The 12,797-nt window shown below is 45.5% G+C and overlaps 1 protein-coding gene across 1 annotated transcript in view; it reads left to right on the top strand.

Annotated features, from left to right (window-relative positions):
• The window catches only part of LOC119167550 (glycosyltransferase 8 domain-containing protein 1), a 50,627-nt gene that overhangs the window by 21,538 nt on the left and 16,292 nt on the right, over positions 1–12,797 (top strand). The gene's annotated exons all lie outside the window — the stretch shown is intronic.

The following is a 12,797-nucleotide window of genomic DNA, read 5'->3' as shown; positions in this document are numbered from 1 at the left end:
CTGCGGGAATAGTGAAATTTCGGGTTGGGAGTGAACTCGATTATAAAAGTGTGAGTGCAATGGAATTGAACACTCTTGGAATGGTCTGAAGTACTTCTTGGATATTTTTCGAATAAGTTTGAAGCAAAAAACGAAAAACAGTAGGACAGGATTCCTAAGCATGTTCATATCAGATAGCAGCGTGAAAGTGTTTTTTTTTTTGGCATAGGTTGATGGAAGAATTGGCGAGGTGGTGTGTCGTAGTTGTCATCAAGAGCAAGACAATGCAAAGGCCAAATTGTATTAGTACATGATCTGGTGCAGCCTCATAGTGTGGCCGACAACACTTTACACATGAGCGGCAACGATGCTATTTTCTCAGCCTCTCCTCCTCTTTCAACTTCTGTGGAAGCCTAATTGATGTGGCTGACAAAGGTGTACAGTAAAAGCTCGCGTTAACCCAGATCTCACGGGACTGGTGAAAATGTGTCCCGCGTCTTATCTGTGCTCTTATCTGCGCCCCACAGCCGCGTTCAGGAGCCACGGGAGTGTAGAGACATCGCAGCTGATAAGCTCACAGCGAGCAAAGGTCACCAAACTGCCCGTGCCAACTGACGTTGGTCCCTTCCTGCGACCCCCCCCCCCCCCTTTTGTTAGCCTACTTTCTTTTTCCTTCACCCTAACTGTCCCTTCATTCTCCGTTCCTCCATGAATGCACGCTTTTGGGCGCCCCTCTATATCACAGCAGATACCACTGTTACCGTTAAGCGATTGCTAGAAAAGATAGTTGCAAAGTGTTTTTATGGTGTGCTCGGGCGGCTCAGGGACAGCTTGCAGACGATAGTTTGTGGCAATGTTTGTGGCAACAAAGAAGCTGTTTCCAAACTGTGTACGCGTATGTAAATTGCAAAAGACTGAGCTACCTAACTTTTTTTTTTGCATTACCGCATTTTTTTCTTCTCCCGAAAATGTTTTCATAAAATTTACCCTGCGTAATAAACGCACCTCCCAACTTGGCTCCGATATTTCCGGAAAAAAGTGTGTTCGTTACGCCAGCAAATACGGTACACTCAAACCTCATTATAACAAGGTTGAAGGGGAGCCACAAATATGTTCGTTATATTCATTATTTCATTATATCGATTATAACAGTTTGTGGCAATGTATGCTCAGACGGGCGCACAACTATAAGCATGCAAAGAAGGAAACCGCCTCGCGGCCTGATGTACCGCTACGCGACCACGCATGCGACGGAAAATAAACACAGTCAAATCCCATTGATTCGAACATGCTTAATTCAAACTTTCGGTTCACTCGAACTGATGCTGAGGTCCCGTCAAAGCTATGCATATTTCAATGGGCGAAAACGCTTTGTAATTCGAATGGGCAAGCACTTGCGACAGTTGATTCGAACATACCGTACTTTGAAAATGCTCTCAGCACCATGCCCAATCCTGTGGTGGCACTTCTCAACGCTGCGCGCGAAGAAGGAAATGAAGAAAAGGAAAGAAAAAACTGTGGCTGATTGTTTGCCCTCTCTCAAATGTCGATTTGCGACGCGCCTGTGCCACGCTCCTCCCTTTTCCGTCTCTGTACATAGAGACCCTTCTCCTTTCGAGGCGGCACGCAGAGAGAGAGAAAAAGAAAAAAGAAAGCTGTCGCGGAAAGTCCTCCTTTCTCAGTGCAGAGGGTAGCAAGGGATACGCAGTCGTTGCCGTCATCTTTAGAGAGTGTTGGCGCTGGACTTAGCCGCCCGCTACAATGCTTTGCAAACTACGTGTGAAATTGATTCACTCGCTGCAAGGCAAACATGCGCAGATGCGCATCACCGATTACTTCAGTTAATGACGGATGTCGTCTGATTTTTGAATGAATGTAAGTCTTCTGGAGATTCCCCGTCGTGTGTAGGTGATAGGGAAATCGCTTTGCACCGTGACGTCGCTTCTCAGTTTGTGACCCGCTGAGCGCTTCCTCAATCCTCTCCGCTAGCTGTGTGAGGAAGACTGCTCTCGCGGCCGCGCATGGCCTGGTTGTAAGGTCGGTGCGAGAGTTTTGAAAGAGTCGCGCCGAACGAGCGTAAAACTCCGCTGTAAGCAATGTACTTAACACACTGCGGTCTTTTTTTTTTGATAGACTATTTGGTAAATTCATTTAGTTCGTTATGTCCATTTACCGGTCAATTTTACTTCATTTCAACAAGGTTTAAAATGCATGGTTCTCAATGGAGCTTTCAAGGGGAATTTGATTCACTTCGTTATATTCATTACAGTAGAATCTCGTTAATTTGAACAGGCCTAATTCGAACTCACGATGAGGTCCCATCAGAGCTATGTGTATTCCAGTGGCCGAAAATGCCTGGTAATTCGAATGTGCAAGCACTTGGGACGGTTAATTCGAACATATCGCGCTCCGAAAATGTTCACAGCACCCCGCCCAATCTTGCGGCGGCACATCCGACACCTCAACGCTGCACGTGATGAAAAAGAAAAGGAAAAGAAAAAAAAAGACAGTGGTGGAATGTTTTTTTTTCTCTCAAATGCCGATCTGCTACACGCCTGTGCCACGCTTCTCCCTTTTCCGCACCTGCCACGTAAACACCCTTCTCCTTCCAACGATGCGCGCAAAGAGAGAGAGAGAGAGAAAAAAAAAAGAAAAGCTGTCGCAGAGTGTTGGTTCTCTCTCAAATGCCTATCTGCTTCCCTCCGCCTAGAGATGCTCCTCTTTTCTCGTCACGTGCCGGCCACGCTGGGGCTTTGGCGCAGAGGGTAGTAGCAGAGATTCAGTCGTTGTTGTCGTCGTCATTAGAGAGTGTCTGCGCTGGACATTGCCAGGCGCAACTTCTCTTACCAGGAGAATGCTGAAGCCAAAGCAGACTTACTTTGTAAGCTGCGTGCAGAATTGATTGACTTGTTGCAAGGGAAACGTATGCAGACGTAACTGCATACGTTTGAAGTAACTGATTACTTCAAATAATGACAGATGTCCTGGGATTTGTGAATAAATGTACCGTAATTACTCGAATCTAACGCACACCTTTTTTTCGGTTAAGCGAGTTCATAAATCGCATGCGCGTTAGAATCGAGTACGGAAAAAAAAAAAATGAATACGGTCATTCTATTGCCATCGGCATTCCAAAATGGCCGCCCCCTACGTGCATCGGCATGGCGCGTCGGCCATTTCTGCCTATGGGTTTCACATGTGCAGCACTTCTTACGTGTGCTGAGTAGTTCGTCATCTTGGTGTGCATTAGCATCGACGGCATGGAAGGGCCGACTCCAAAAACTCCACGAGTGCACCACGATGCCGCTTTTAAAAGAAAAGTCATCGCGTGTGCCGAAACGGACGTAAATCGGGCTGCATCGCGGTCGTTCGGAGTTCCCGAAACGTGCGTGCGGGACTGGCGGAAACAAAAGCAGAATATTGTCGACAGCGAAGATTCACGCAAAGGCTTCAGCAGACCACAGCAGGGTCGGTTTGCGCACATTGAAAAGCTACTCGGCGAGTATGTGATTGAGCAGTGAGCGGCACAGCAGCCCGTGACGACAGAACTGCTCCAAGTGAGGGCTATGCAGTTAGCCTTAGAAAAAGGGCTAATGCGGAGCCAGTTTAAAGTGAGCAGGTGCTGGCTAACTAACTTTATGAAGAGGAAAGGCTTTTCCCTCTGAAAACGAACGGGCATACGCCAAAAGTTGCCGGAGGAGTATGAAGAAAAGCTTCAGTTTTCAGAGGTTCGTCCTAAACTTGCGGCACAACAACGGCTCCCTGCTTGGGCAAATCGGGAATGCCGATCAGACGCCTCTTTACTTCGACATGCCTGGCACCACAACCATCGAGAAAAAGGGGGCGAAGCAAGTTCGCGTGATATCGGGCCACAGTATAACTAGAGTGACGGCAATGCTCCGTGGCACGTCAGATAGGCAAAAGCTTCCCCCGTACCTCATATTTGAACGGAAGACGATCCCGAAAGGAGTCTTTTTTCTGAGTGGTGTGACCGTGTGGGCCAACGAGAAAAATTGGTGCGCATTGCAATCGATGTCTTCCTTTTTTTTTTTTTCGTCGTGGAAACCCGGTGCGCGTTACAATCGAGGGCGCGGTAGAATCGAGTAAATACGGTAAGTCTTCTGAAACTTCCCCCTCGTGTGTTAGCTCAATGCACATGCGCCACTGCATGGGGAGCCCTTCGTTTACTTAGCTTTCAATAATTCGAACTTTTTTAATTCGAACAAATTTTCGAGCACCTTCGAGATTGAATTATCGAGATTCGACTGTATTTCGTTATATCCCATTACAATATAACGAGGTTTGAGTGTATGTCATCAGTCAGCAAACCAGCAATGGCCAAAGCATCATCAATGCGCACAAATACAGCCCGTGAACGTAACGACGGTTTCTATGTCAAAGCGCCAACTCGCCCAACAGTCAACTTTTTTGATGTACCCGCGCCGCACATGCTATGCGCGGAGTCGCCATGCAAAGAAATCGGCAGCATAGTTGTCGCGGGCAGCTGGGGTAGCAGCGGCTGCGCAAACTGTTCCGTCGTCCGCACGAGCTGTGCCATGTGCGGCACATTTCACAGACACTGGATGCATCTGCGGCCCAAGCGCTTCCGCCGGGTGGTGACTCGCATCACCTGGCCACTTCCGCCCTCATTCACTATCATCATGATCATATTCTGCTGCTGTACGTTTGGTCTCGGTTTCTTCAAAACTTCGGTTTCACAGTTGGTAACGGCGGCGGAGCCAGGACTCCATGCTTTCAGTAACCGTAGTCTGCTACTGAAAGCATAAATTCCTGATAGCCCTCTCTAGAATCGTCCGAGTTAACTGGCGCGCGTCTAAATCCCTCCGATTTAACGAGCATTTGGAATGGAATGAAAAAACTTTATTTCAGTCCTGCAGGACGCGCTTAGCGCGTAGCGGGCGTCTCCCACGTAGAGACCGACAGGGAGTACCTGGCGGCCGCTTCGTGGGCCTGCTGGACGGCCCATTGCTGGTCGGCTAGAAGTGAGCTCCTGAGGGATCTCTCCCACTTGCTTGAGGTAGAGTCGGGAGGAGTTGTTCTACACTCCCAGAGCATGTGTGCGAGTTTCGCTGTGTGTCCACATGATGGGCATGTGTCGCTGGGATAATAAACGTGAAGCGTGGCAAGGTTTGGGTACGTGTGTGTCTGTAATAGGCGTAGAGTTAATGCCTGCGGTCGGTTAAGTTTCGGATTTGGGGGTGGAAAAATGCGGCGTTCCAATAAAAGTGCTTTGTAATTTCATTGTACGTAATTGGTGCATCCCGATTGGTATCTAACCCAGCAAGATGAGGTTGCCCTGTGGAAGTGCGGTCGGTAAGTGCGCGCGCTGCATCATGGGCGATCTCGTTGAGGTTGGATAGGGCACCCGGCACCTGGCCGAGAAGGGCGGGGAACCAGATGACAGTGTGGTGCTTCAGGGCACTCGGGTCCGCATTGCGCAGTATACGTAACGCCTGGTCGGAGATGACTCCGCGTTGGAAGGCTTTGATGGCCGGCCTGGAGTCGCTGTAGATGAATTCCCGTTTGCTGTTGAGCATAGCTATAGCTATAGCTACTTGCTCCGCTACTTCGGGGTTTCGGGTGAGGATTGGGGCTGAGTTAAGAGTCTGCTGCGTAGATGATACCGCGACCGCGGCGAAGGCTTGGTTCTTGCGATAGGCAGCGGCGTCCACGAACGAGACGCCGCGAACGAGCATTTGACATAATTGAAATATACACAGTTTTGCTGGGACTGCGCCACGTGTCTGAGTTAAACGAATTTTTGAGTTAAGGAGAACATTTTGTGCTAAAAATCGTCGGCGTCTGATTTCTCAAACTTCTGCCCAAATTTGAGGTTCAAAACAGCATTAATTTAGCTCCCGCCTCGGCCACATCTATCATCCCCGTTTGAACCAGCGTTTTCTCAAGTGAACATAGTTGTTACCATAGCAAAGCCGAAAAGGCAGCTTTGCCACAATATGAGATTGATGAGTTGAAGCATACTGAAAATCTGAAGGGGTTCCTGTTAATGAGACGCTCACTGTATTGTCTTTGAGAAGTTCGAATTAGAAAATTCCTGTGCAAAGCAAAAAATGACATAAAAAATATTCGAAATTTTGAATATTTGCACATTCCTTGTAGAAAGCGAATATATGGTAGACTTTTCTAAATGCATCCAAAGCAGTTTTCGATTCGTTTTTTTTTTTCCTATCCCAGAGCAAGCAGTTTTTCAAGTGAAATTTAAAAGATAACAAACAAACAAGACACCTATTAGCAAGATTCAATGGAACTCTTGCTTGAATTTAGAACACACATTTTTATGATAAACTGAATCTGAAAATTTGCCTGCATACTACAAAAGTTACAGAAACCGAAACCAGGCTCACAGCATTGGCAAACGCCCCTATTAGAGGGCTCACATGCAGTGGCATCACCATCATAAAATTGCGGGTGGAGCATACTGGAAGGGCAAGTTCACGTAGGTTCATTTCTTGCATGACTGCGACCCAAGTCTATTATTGCTGCTGCTGTGCGATGCCACTTTCATTAAAAAAGCTTACACCAGGGGAGAGTTATTTTAGGTGCCGAAAACATATGCGTCGCTTTTTTTTTTATGTGTGCAAGGCCCATTAGTGTGAGTTGCACATACAAAGTGAGATGGTATTCAGCTGCTTGTTGACCAGGAAAAATTTCTACAGGTCAAAAATAGGACAGCATCTTGACCTTAAACACCATCTTGCAGACCTTCTTGAGCAATGCCATTTAGACAGAGCTCGTCAGGTTAACAGCTCTGCTTTTGGAGCACAACTTATACTCGTGTTTCAGAAGTTCCCTTTAGCACTGTAGAGGCTACAGGTGCCTCAGCCAATAGGAAGGACACTTAGCCCCTACGCATGTATTCATTCACACTGTGTCATCTGCTCACCGCATTCACAGCGTCTGCTCCATGAATTGTGGTCATTATGCCTAGTTTATTAACTTAAAAAGGCAGTAAAACGGTTAAACAAGCTACTAAACTGGGAACTTGCAGAAAGGGTGAATTTGTTTCTCTGCTGAAGATCGGTAAAATATCGTGCAGGTGGATGAATTCACTTTGTGGCTGTTTCTCTCCGACTTGGTTCGTGGCTCTGGTATGTCCGTTTCTCCGTCACCGCATTCGTTCGCGTCTACTGCTGCAATGTTCTTTTTCTCTCTTTTTTGTTTCCATCGAAGGAGGATCCGATGCGCACGGAATGCTGTGCGAAGTTTCTCGTTGGATATTTGGAGATGCAGCGTTTTTGCTCTGACGACACAGTCCGAACACTGCCTCGACGTGTTGGGCTTAACAGGTGCAGTTAAGCAAGCAGCATATCTCGCTAATATCGACCAAACATACCTCATGCTTCAGTCTCACAGTGCAATAAAACGAACTGGTGGCTGATTTCATCATTTCTTTACTGCTGTCAACACAGTGGGCGTGTAGCAAGAGCAAATTTAGATCGAAACGGGTGGTGACTTCTGCATGAGTGCTTCCATGTTTTTATCAGTGGTAACCGACACAAATAACTAAATGCGTATGAAATAAACGTGAATACGAATAAACTTATTTTGTATCAATGTAGCATAACACACCAAAGAAACGCCAATTCTAGGCAACCCTGTAGGCACTTGTACGTGGGACTACGTTAGGCTGCAGAAGCCCGTGGCATTGTTACACCCCGAAGCTTTGGTAGTGCTGAACCGCAGTGGTGAAACAAAATAGAGGTGCATCCATAAGTGATCATAAAGCCAGAAAAACTGTATCACTGAGGAAAAGGAACTTCAAGGAGAATAAAGTTAGCAGTGTATAAAAGTGTGTTATGCTTGTTTCTATCTTGTGATCTTGAACATAGCAGCATTTCATTACATTTTTTGGGACAGGTAACAGCAGGTCCATTTTTGTTGCAAATATGTGATATAATTGGTGTTCATTAGGTCTACAAGCATTTAGATATTTGTAACTATGGTAATGTAGTCATTTATAGTGCAGGCTGCGAATTGCAATTTTTGCTAGGATGTTCAATCTATTAACAGTTTCCCAAGCTGCACTATGACAGACACTGATGCTATATAAAGCGCTAATGGGCTGACAATTTGTACAAAGAACATATAGAGTGTGTATGTAACACATGCTGCTTAGCCGTCTGGTTTGCATTATCTTGCAAAGGTCAACATCAGGAAGCAGTTGACAAAAAAGTTTGGTCCTGTTGAAATGTATTGACGTGGCCAGGGTATTCATTTAAAATTGAACAGGCAATAAGGTTAAGCTCATTTGAGTCAGAATAACTGAAGTCTATTTTGTAGGGTTCATTGGCATATCCAATGAACCCTACAGCAGAAACCTGGAGGCTTACAAGGAGGATTCAGCTTAAATTGAGGATGACGCAGCAAGCAATGGAAAGGAAAATGATAGTGATAAGTTTAAGAGAAAAGAAGAGAGCAGAGTGGGTCAGGGAACAAATCAGGGTTAAGGATATCATAGTTGAAATGAAGAGGAAATGGACATGGGCCGGGCACGTAGCACGTAGGCAGGATAACCGCAGATCATTAAGGGTAACTGACTGGATGCACGAAGGGGAGACAGGAAGTTCTGTGCTGCAGTAAAGATGTCTTGTTTCTACGGGCGCACATTTTGATTGATCACGATAGCTTTTTGTGTTTTGTTTTTTTTTGTTGTTTTTTTCCGTAGAAGCAGCGAGGCCCACCGCTTCCCGTGTTTGCGGCGATAATAGATACAGCTTTTGTTGGAAAACATTGGAGCCGCAAGCTAGCCAGCTCGGCAAACAACGAGCCCTGATTACTTTGAATAGCTCTAAGTTCCTTGCTTCTCTCTTTTTGTATGTTCTCAGGGTTCGTAGCAGTCCTTGAAACTCCTGAAAACTTTTGAATTTCGATATAGCATTTTCAAGGCCTTGAAAACCTTTAAAGGAGCACTGACATCAAATTTGAAAATCGAGATGTGCCCATCATTCGATCGCTTGGTATGCATAGGTCTTCTTAGCCAAATTTGAACGGCATCCATCGCGTGGATGTTATTTTATTTCAATGTCAAACAGCGTAGAAAAGCTAAGGAGAAAAAACGGAAGATAGACTGCCCTGCGACATCGACACTAGTGCTACGTGTTCGGTGTGATACATTCCACAAATACCATCCTGAGTGACGAAGCCCTAGTAGCGATGACGTGTACGATTCAAGTGTTCTTATCATGGCACCGAAGCGCAGAAACGCACTCGCTTGTCGCGTCTGATCTTCGTCGCACCGGTTTGAATGATCTCGTGAAATTACTAAAATAAAAATCACCTTTAAAAGAACGGCGGAAGAAAGCAGCATGATTAAATGGGTGCTTGTCGGTCAGCATGTCGGGGAATCATTATGAGTTGCAGGTTAGTTGCAGTCGTTTAGTTCGAAGCACGAAAAAAGTGCATTGAGGGTGTCTTTTCATCACGTATGTGTTACACATCAACACGACTACAAGCTATCAAAAGTGGAACAGCGTGTATTGATTTTATTGATTTGTGGAGTTTAACGTCCCAAAAGGAACAGCGTGTAGTCATATATTATCACTAACAAGTAACACGCAGGTATCGTTGAATTTTAGTTCATCTGTAGACTTTGCATCCTCATAAAAGTGGCAATACCATGTTAACCATAAGAGACTGCATAAGCGGGGCCATCTGGAAGCGCTAAAAAAAAATGTGGCAAGCAGGAAACCTATTTTATTTCTCCACTGATGCTCATTCGTGATAGCTATATTGCATTGACCCCTCTGCGTATACCTGAATGCTTTGCACGCCAAAACACACCAATATAGCTAACTGAGACACACGAGCGAACATAGCTGAAGCGTGCATTCTCGGACACCTCTGCAGTGCTGCTTGAAATGGCGTCCATTTCTAAATCGCTGTTCTGCAAAAAGTTGATCGAAGCAAAACTAATTCACGACGTCGTGAATCGCAGGAATTCCAAGCTCCAGACTATCGTATTGAACCCGAGTCAACACTTTGTACGGCGACGGCAACAATGCAGGTGACAAGCCATGACTGAATGTGTCTGCCAAGCAGACGAAATGTTTGCACAGCAGCTGAGCCTGACGTCACTCATATCTGTGGAGAAGTGGTCAGCTGTGGCGTGATCTGGAGGCGAGGTAGCGTCACTGCTGGTGCTCCCAGCGCTAAAAATGGCAGGATTGCCGGCAGTTTTGAATAGTGCTGGATACCAGTGATACAAATCAATAAAAGTTATAGTTATTCATCCCTTAGTTGCGTTTTAGGACGCGAATCACTGTTACGGGGTCTATAACTACTCCCTGACGCAAAAATCTTGGCATGAGTAAATTTGATGTCAGTGCTCCTTTAAATTTGTATGATGTTCTTAAAAGCTCTTGAATTTTGTCAATCAAAGTTCCTTCAGCCATAAATTGGTGGGTTTTCTTACGTGCCTGGCAACTATGTGCTATCAAGCCAGAAAAACCGTTCAAGCCAATCCGTTTCTTTAGCCTTGTTGCAGTATTGTAGTACAGTGAAGAGTACTCTTGTGGTAGCGCTTGCGTGGTTACAGCAGCAACGGAGCTAATCCTGGCTTTTTTGTGGAGACTGTTCAAGTGTGTGCGAATGTTCGCAGTCACGTCGCTTATGGTAGAACTAAGCCGGGCAAGTGTGAACTCCAGCCACCTTGGTTACGCATTGCTGCTTAAAGAGACTGCACTGCACCGAGTACATCAAACTCTCATCAGGCAAAGTCTTCCCATGTAGGAAGAGCTTCGACATGTTATCCAATGGGGAGTCTGCCCTTCATTGTTGCATGACGAGTACGAAACACATTGAGCGACTACAGTTCGTGGTTACTTGAGTGCGTTGATGGTGCCAACCATGCAAATAAAATGAAAGAACAAATTTTCATTCTGTAAAAAGTGGTGTTGTCATTTTCTGTTACATCAAGTGTTATTTTAGGTCCTTGAAAAGTATTTGTTAGGTCCTTGAAAGTCTTTGAAAACCCTTGAATTTGTTTCACTCAGGGGCTATGAACCCTGGTTCTGTGGACTTGAAAATCTACTTAGTTCAAAGATTCCTCTCGTCCGCAGTAACTTTGAATTAACGAGGTTTTACTGCATATTTTGTATATTCAATTACCTAAATCGTTGCCGCTGGATAAAAAAGAAGTTGCGGCCTGTTGCGTGCCGCCGAAGTAGAGGGACGGGCCGTTTTAACCTCACACTCGCTCTGGTATCAACAGTCCTTTCAGGAGAAATGCTTTCACATGCATTTCTACGCGGGACAGTAGGCGTAAAGAACGCGTTTCATAGCTGAACATCACAGGTTCAATTCTTAATCATTATTAGGAGCACCTATTACACCACATATGTGAAGTTTGCCCTAGGAGGGCCAATAATTCGTGGAGTATACGCCTCAATACTCTCCATGAATGCTGCCCGTTTGACTCACCTGAAATGAAAAGGGTCATCGATTCCGTTTTTGGGGAGGCAATCATCAGGCAGATTCCAAGGGCTGACGTATCGGCCCATTGAAACGCACCCCCAAAGCACGCACGATTTAAATGCAGGTTCTTTTAGTGTACAACAATTTCGGTTGTTGCGTGAAGACAGGATTAAAAACCAGGAGTCCACGACACAAACAAAATATATATTTTCAGTAAAGGCACTACACAAATTTCCACACTCGCCAGCTACAAATTACAACTCACAAAATTATTTAGAAGGTATTTAAAACAAAGGGAACAAACTTACCGCGCTACAAATGCAATCTCATGCGTTATAAACTGTACAAGAAAACTTAGCGGCTGCAAATATTTGCCACACGCATGTACACCACATTTCTGCAAATGTGTCTAGAAAATTTCTCTTCGTGGAAACACTGAAGCGAACTCCAGCGCTGGTCATCATCCCGGCGACACTCTCAACAAAGTACTTTAGCGGTGTCATAACTCGATTCTTCAACATCAACTTATTGTACTACACGATTCACTCTCGCCGCTCAAACGTCACTCTTGTTAGCCGAGATCACCATCTGTCTTACCCCCCGACACCTCTAGCTTGGATCCTTCCCGGTTTTGCAAACATTCCAAGTAATTGTACTGCGCGTAGCACATACGTACAAGGGCGGCAGCCAGGGGAAAGGGTTTTGTCTCGCCGGTCCATCTGCGAACAGGGTCGCCCCCAAAAGAGGCCCTGCTTCAATGTTTGATTTCTCGTCATCTGTGCTGGTTAGCTGTCGCGTGTGTAGAAGGTAAGGGCATGCCCTGGGCGTCTTTTAATGCTTGTTTTCTTCTTTCGTTGGCCGCGCCTGGGAAGAGAATGCTTGGCACAGTTATTTGATGCTGTCGTCTGAAGGAAACGGCGCGCGTCAGATTCAGCTCTCGTTTGTGACACAAAAATATTTGCTCTGTTACAAATAATATGCGTCCTGATACACTTCTCAGCACTGCATATTGCAGGGGATCACGTTGTACCCTCAAACCTGGTTGTAACGAACCTGAGTATAATGAAATATTGGTTATAACAAAGTAAATGAAGAGTAGTCTTGCAATAGCTACAGTGTTAGGAATAAACCTTTATAACAAATTTTAGAATATAACAAACTTATTTTTGTGTAAGATGCAACTTTCTTATAATGAAATTTGAGTGTACTTCAAAGCAGCGTCTTTTTTTTCACGTCTGAGCTGCTCAGCAGCACACAACAGCTTCGCGGCATCACACCACCAAAATACTATCTGCCACACACGCGTGCATCAAGGAATTGTACTCGATCACAAGAAACATGAGGCAAACTGCCCCCACACAGGA

This window comes from Rhipicephalus microplus, chromosome 3 (genome assembly GCF_043290135.1).
Source record: "Rhipicephalus microplus isolate Deutch F79 chromosome 3, USDA_Rmic, whole genome shotgun sequence".
Lineage (NCBI taxonomy): Eukaryota > Metazoa > Arthropoda > Arachnida > Ixodida > Ixodidae > Rhipicephalus > Rhipicephalus microplus.
This window is presented reverse-complemented; position numbering and strand designations above follow the sequence as displayed.